We start from the raw sequence: 7,670 nt of genomic DNA, 5'->3' as shown, positions 1-7,670 counted from the left end.
CTCTAGGCCACCAATTGCAGGAGTTGCATGTTGTGAGATACAGATACAATGCATTCCCTTGAGGGACAGAGTACAAAAGTAAGTTGCTTACTCTTTTTACTCCATTTGTGAACTATTTTCTTCTGTAAATAATTACTATTGAAGCAATTCACTCTTTCCCTTTGTAGCTGTGCCTGATGTTTACTGAAGCTGAAATGCAAACACATTATTCATACCTCTTCCTAAAGTCTTCGTGCATTCATTCTAGTATCCTAGCATTTAGTTGAACTAGGATACCAGACCATGTTTGAAAGTGATTTAATGCTGATTTTTCAGTGTACTTCCAAAAAAGCTACCTTTTACCCACATTAATGTAAGATGTGGAGGCAGGAGACAGAGAAGCTGCCATACAGGAAGAGCTGCCCAATGCTTGTGACTTAAATGCAATATCTTATAGCTTATGCACTGTAGGTAAATCATTCATAGTTGTGCTTGACCAGTTGTGCAACATCTTATCTGAAGGAGAAAAATTACCTTCTGACTCCCACAGAGTATCATTTTCTGCCCTAATGCATGAGAAAACTCTACTGCTTTTTGCTTAAAGAAATAATTTTTTCCTTCCAATCTTCTACTTTACTCAATTGGAATTAAGTATTTTCTGGAGTGCCCAGCAATTCAAGAATGCACTTTTACCTGGCCTTGGAGTTGGCACTTTCGGTGCATTCTGTGTAATTGCAGCACTTTACTTTGTTTATGAAAATGTTTGCTTTTGTCTACCAAGGGTGGCATCCAGGAATGCTACATTTATGGCTTAAACACCAAAAGAGTTTGAAATGCTAAAGATGAGGGTACACTTTATTGTAAGCATGACAGTAGCAAGTTAAAAAACTTTTTCATCTTTAGCCCTCAATGGTGGCATGCTGCTCTAGCTATAGGATAGGCTGTGCAGGGGTAGGGAGCCGTGATGTTCCAGCTGTGCTCCTGTAACTCAGATATTTGCAGCTGACATAACTAGTCCTCTCAGCTATTCTGTGCTGCAGGAAAAACAGTCAAGATAGCTGCTGTCTAGGCACCATGACTGACTGCCATGGATTGATCACACAGCATCTCTTTTTTAGCAGCATTATTCACATGAATTACTAACTTCAGCCATGAAGCCATGCAGTGGATTGCAGAAGTCTGTTATCTCACATAATAAATTAGGTTTAGTAAACCAAGCCTTAAAATAACTGTCTCATTTGAAACTCAGTCTTAGGTTTTCAGGTCATAATTTTTTACAAATTAACCTGAAAACACTTCTGGCATGAATAATGTTGAGAATTATGTACATTTCCCTTGCTATGGGCTAAATCTTCCATCCTGCCAACTGTGCCTGTGAGGGATGTGTATGCAGGGGTAAAGCAGAAATGCCTTGCACCCACAGCTCCCAGCCTGGTATCTGTGTGCACTGCTAAGCCTTGGTGCCAGGAGAGGGGCACTCTGCTCTAACAGAGCTTCCCAGTTTTTTTCTCTTCATCTCCCCTCAGCTGGGTAAAGGGTGGAAATACAGACACTTCCTTTATACTCAACATCTCTCAAGTGATGCAAATCTGGAGTGTAACTAAGCTGTCTTTTCTTCTTCCAGCTGATGGGTTTGCTCTGAGTGCGTCAGTCCAGAGAGATCTGCAGAGGAGAACGAAGGCAGGGACTTGTGCACATGTGAAGTTGCTGTCTCCAAGTGGCCTTTGGGTCCACAGAACCAGAACAGCCCTTTCATGGTAGGTCCTGGATTATAGAGTTTTGTTTTACAGAATAAACAAACACAAATCATTTTAGGTAGTGTTAGACACAGAGTGACATTAAAAAGCTCTCCACCTGCAGTCTAGTTAACATACTTAGTGTCACACAATAATGCTTCTTGTTAAAAATATTTAAAAGCCTGGAAGACTCAGCACTTCTGCTTCCTCACATAGGAAAGCACTCAGAAGGAAAACAGCAAAATATTTTGTTTAGCATGAGATAAAAACTCCTTAATTCTAATATGAAAGGACCAGATACCCCTTCAGTGAAATAGTTGTTCATTTTGTTGTACTGCTTATGCAGAATATATTTGCTCAAGCTGCCAACAGGGTAATCTCTTTGAGTTTTGGCTTGCATTTTATTAAGACCTGAATCAAGACCACTAACATATTTTACTCAGGCCAGCAAGGACAACTGCCTTCATAACTGTACTGGCTGATAAAACATAGGAGATTTGGAGCAGTATTTAAGAAAAAAACTTAGATGAGATGATATCCCATGAAACACAGCCATTTTTGATTAAATTGCTAATGCGGAATCTGATTTTGTTGGCTTCAGGAATGTTTCTAGAAAAGCCAACTCACTATGACTCTTTCTAACCTAAAATTAGGACTGGAATGGTAATATCATGATTTTCCTGTTATATAATAGTGACATAACAGTGTGACAGAAAGTGACATAGCCACATAAAGAAAGACCATTTTTTCCCTAATCTACCAAAATGTGTTATGTCAACCGAAAAAAAAGTATTTTAACTAAATTTCTGGAAAAAAAAATCTCCTTGGAAAATAATGTCAGGATATAGCCATGAGAGAAAGACACAAGAAGGAACTAGAAGCTGTTTAATAAAGGAGAATAATAAAAAGAAAAAGCATGATGAACTTATAGAGGGTTAATTTATGCATGTATATACATGTGGGTGGATTTTCAGACCTCATAGCAGAAATTGGTTTACTTTTCCTGTACATTAGTTAAGGAAAATGCATGTGATGCTTATAACATAAAGAAAACTCAAATATTTCAGAAAATTCAAGATCAAAAAAAAGAGCAAGGAAACTGGTAAAATTTAACAAATTTAGCTGAATGGTCATGATAATGGTTCAGTGTTGACAAATGTAACATAAGAAGGAATAATTTAAGCCATCAAAATACATCATTATTGTCACTCAAGAGGACACCTGTGCCTGCTACTGGATGGTTCAATGAAAGTCTCTGCTCTGTATAGAGTAAAGGTCAAAGAAGCAAGCAAACTGTTAGGATACAAAAGGATTGGGAGAGAAATAATGCCCAAAATCTTATAATGTCATTAAATAAATCAGTGGTATGTCCTGACCTGGAGTACTGTACTCAGTTGTGGTTATCCTGCCTTGAAGAGAATGTATCATAAATAGATGAAGTATAGAGATGGGCAGTGTAATTGATTAGAAGCATGAAAAGCCCTTAATTTCAAGACAAATTAGAAAGTTTAAGTTTTTTTTTTTTTTTTACATGAGAGTGAAGATGAACTGTATGGGTCACTAATAATAATGGGTACACAGTGTATACGAGAGGTTATTCATTTAATAAGACAACAAGTTAAGAAGAAGTGCAGTGAAGTTAGCAATTATTGCAATTAATAATTAATTATTAATTTTTCTCTGGAGCACAGTGCAACTTGGTGGCCAAGACTTCAGCTGAATGCAGAGTTCTGTTGGATATGTATTGAAATAAATATATCACCTATGCTGCAGTCCACAAGATCTAAAAGTGTTTTTGAGTTACAGGGTACCCTAAGGGTGAACATTAGCCAAATTATAGTTAAGAAGAAATCTTTCCTGTGGGCAGATTATTTCATAAATGCTTACTGCAGGGTTTCTGACACCTCTCCCTGAAACACACCTGGTACAGGCCACTGTCAGAGAGCATATCAGAGGAGATGGACCACTGCTCTGATCCAGTGTGTCAATTCCTTTGTTGAATCAATGATACAGAGATGAAAGGTTCGATATCCTATTATCAGTCTCTTGAACCATCAAATTCTCCTCCTCTTCCCCATTCAGCTATTGATTAAATTAAATGCAGCAAGGTAAATGGGGACAGGAAAGAAATTCCTTATCTTAGCAGAGCTCTTTGTCTATGTGCTTTAGTCTGCATTATAAGGAGATGGCAACCCCAAACTACTGAGGAATCTGTATGCTAGATTTTTTTCACAGCAGCCTTTCCACACAAAGATCCCACTATATGGTTATTATTTGTAAGGCCATTTAAATTTTTATTATTTTTAGATATATAAGTATGCATTTTCTGCTCATTACATGCTGCATTTCTGGAGCAAAACAGAGGTACAAAGAGACTGTGAAGGACAAACCCCCACCATTCATCTGTATACATGTGCCATGCTGACTGCTGTATGTTTTGGAAAGATCCTCTGTAGATTCACCAATCTAAAGAAATAATGAGCTTAAAGCAGTGGAACCTCTGAAAACAGTTGGCAGTTGGATAATGATGGATATGCTACAGAACCAGAGATCTTGGTGGTGGAGGATGAATGATGCATATAATGAAAAGGAGGCTGAAGCCGATCACCTTCCCTGTTAGTATAAACACGTAAAATGCAATTCACTCTGATGATGGTGGTGGTGCATTGCATAATAAATGATGTGTCTGGATCATAAAGGCAATATTTTATGATAGAAAAGTTTAATAGAAAATGTATGTAAATGAGTGTAACTTGCCCAATGATGCTTTTTGACTCGAGTGTAAGAGGAGAAAATAATTTCTTCTCCAGCACATTTGCAAGTTGAGCTGAAAAATGCCTGTGAGTTCCACTTTCCAATTTCACTCACATTTTCAGACACAGAGGGATAATAGATTAGTTAAGAGTTGTGTTTTATTGCTGTAAAACTGCTCAACATTCTGCAAAATTTTTGAAAGTGCTATGAGTGAAAGTTAGTGGTGAGGAAAATGTGGAAATTGCTCATTAATAAAGGAGAAGGACCCAGCCAAATCCTGTTCCAAAATTTCCAGGGTTTTGCATAGGCTTAAAATTAACCTGGAGAACCATAAATGATGATTATCCTGGCAGAGAAGGTTTAATAAGCAGAGAGCTCCAGTGGGGGAGAAAATACCCAGGCAGATAAATAAACAAAATGCTGAACAGTAAGACCCGGGTGGGAGCCAAGAATGCTCTTGTGTTTGCTACAGGCTGCAGAGGTGCCCTGCAAGGCACCAACCACACCCTTGGGCACGTGCTGGGGTTCCTACCCTGACCCTGGGCAGGACCTGGAGCAGGACTTTGATAATCCTTGTTGGGTCTCTTCCAACTCATGGTAGGACTCTTCTAAAGGACCTCCTCTTCTTCAGACGAGTATGAGAGTTTTGAGACATGTTGTTCAGATAGGAAATGTCATTATTTAGCTAGGTTTAACTACTAATAAAAAAGGGAGGTGGGATACTTTGGAGAGAGTACAGGATTGGGTTGGGTTTTTTTTTTTGTTTTTTTTTTTGTGGTGTTGGCTACACTTCTAGTGAATTCCTAGTGTTTGGGTTTTTTAATAATTTTAGTGAAATATGATTTATTTTATGTATTTATATATTTTTAAAGTGTATATATATATATATTATATATATATACGCAAAAAATATGTGAGGAACTTTTTACAAAAAATTATTTTAATTTTAAAACAAAAAATTGTGATATACCATAGAAAAGTAAAATCCAATGAAAATTTTCTAAAATAAATTCTAAGCAAAATTTAAAAATCATAGACAGCCAAAGTACTGATAAAAGCACCAAGTTGACATTTTGAGACATAGAAGCCTAAATCATTGTTTTGTTTTGACATTTTGATGCAAAAAGTAGATATTTTTATGTGACATTTCCAAAGCAAGTTGGGATTTTTTGGTAACTGTCCTGCAGAAATGTTTTATGATTCAAGAAGTAAATGTCAAACTTTCAGAATTCCCTTGCAACATGAATTCCATTGGCTGATCAGCTCTTGTTCATGCCCTTTGAGGAATTGCTGAGCCTATCAACGTAATAGAAATCTCTATTTCCACACAAGAAGTTTCAGTTCAAATTTGAATTCTAGCAGTCTCTCATAATTATCCTTTTCGCAAATTCTGTTGAGAAAGAGTGGGTGTAATATTTTGTCACTTCAAGATTTTTTTCGAGGTAGCAGCAAATCAGAGCAGAAAAGGATAAAAATCATATTTGAAGAGGATTTTAGGAAATTATTTCATTAGCTGAAACTGGAAGCAATTTTCTTTATTTAGTCAAACACTATAGACACACCTAGACACAAGGTAAATAAATCATCACAAAAGGATTTTATCTTTGTCTCAGCAAAGCAGCATTTATTTCTGGCTCGTGGGTAGGTGTCCCAGATGTGAAAGATATATAAGGCTCTCTTGTTGCTAAATGCCAAAGCTGAATCACTGGTTTTCTAGAACTGCACATAGGTCATATTAAACAGCTAAAAACAACAGAAAAGCACCACATTTTTGCAGAAAGGATGGGTTTTCCATTTGTAAATCTTCCTAGGTAGAGTTGGGTAATAAAGCAATCTATACCTTTAGGGATGTGAAGAGAGTAGAACACGCTGCTAAATACTGGGAACTCCCAGGACTGGTGAAGGAGTTAAAATTTGGTTCTAGTAATAACAAGGACCTATGTGAAACTGGACCCTGAATCCTCAGCCATTAGCAGTTGCTGACCTGAGAAGGAATTTGATTGTCTAAACTGAATCACTCTGACACAGATTTCTGGGTTTCATTAATTTCTTCTGTACAGTCACCTAAATTCACATAAATGAATGGAAAAAATACATTAAAAAATCTTTGTATGAATGTTTACCTATCAAAGAGAAGCAAAAATAAGTTATTATTTCCAGTTTTATTTTCAGATATTCTCACCACAGTTTGAATTTCTTTGTATCTAGATCCACAATATGTTTATTAAAAGAAAAAAAGAACCAACATGAGGCAACAACAACAACTCTACTAGAAATTCCCTAGTAACACCAAAAGCAGTACAGCTGTGTTCTGCTGAAATGGTTAATAAGAAAAGGAAAAAAAGGAAATTAGACCCTTTATTCTAGAGAGCATGCATTTATGCAAAGAGGATGTTTAGCTGGGGGTGAAGAGATGAGGACTTGGCCAGTTATGAACTTGTAGAATAATCATGGGAAAAATGATGAAGTGCTCATAGTGGTATAGTAATGACATACATAAAGCAAATGTGTTATGATTAGATCAAATTGCAAAGAGAAATGAGTAAATGTTGAGAACAATGTCGTGTTCAATGTGTAAACAACACATCTCTCTCCTTAGCTGGGGTTGTTATAAGCAAGCAAGAGTTAAAAATACAAGAGCAATTTTTAGAGGCAACCTCATGACTGGCAATCAGTGCTAATAAGATTCTTTTCCTCTTGCAAGATTCACAGAAAGCCCTCAATCCATGCCGAGCACATTCAAAGGCAAGGGACTAAGCGCTCCCCTTACAGGTTCATTATCATTCGCAGGTTATCCCAAGCCAAGTGAATCAGGAAAGCAAATGAATTAGTGAGAATTAAGGAGCCTCTGTGGTCTGAACCCTCTCCAAATCTCAGCTAAGATGAAAGGTAGACGCTGATGTCTTGTGTCCCGGGGTTTTCAGAATTGGAGCCCCAGTGCCGAGCCGCTTCCTCCAGAGCCTTGCAGAAATGTGCAGGCAGTTAATGTTGCCTAACGTCTCCTGACCGTGGGTTCAGCCATGTGGGAAAAGTTTTACGAGGCTGCAAAAACCAAACCCCCTTTCACTCACAATTAATTACAGGAGAGTTGTTATAGCACCTCGCTGTCAATGAGTCCAGTGAAAGCGCACATTCCTCTCATCTCGCTCAGCAATAATCAAAGATACTCAGGTAATGTCTTAGTGCATAACAATATCAAAT

General features: G+C 37.4%; 1 long non-coding RNA gene across 5 annotated transcripts in view; it reads left to right on the top strand.

Annotated features, from left to right (window-relative positions):
* LOC115495950 (uncharacterized) overlaps positions 1-7,670 on the top strand; it is a 67,519-nt gene that overhangs the window by 10,140 nt on the left and 49,709 nt on the right. For all 5 annotated transcript variants that reach the window (XR_012056974.1, XR_012056973.1, XR_012056972.1 and 2 more), the window contains exons 2-3: positions 7-78; positions 1,604-1,736. This is a non-coding gene — a long non-coding RNA (uncharacterized lncRNA). The remainder of the gene's footprint in view (positions 1-6; positions 79-1,603; positions 1,737-7,670) is intronic.

The sequence above is a fragment of the Taeniopygia guttata genome, chromosome 7 (genome assembly GCF_048771995.1).
Source record: "Taeniopygia guttata chromosome 7, bTaeGut7.mat, whole genome shotgun sequence".
Taxonomy (NCBI): Eukaryota; Metazoa; Chordata; class Aves; order Passeriformes; family Estrildidae; genus Taeniopygia; species Taeniopygia guttata.
This window is presented reverse-complemented; position numbering and strand designations above follow the sequence as displayed.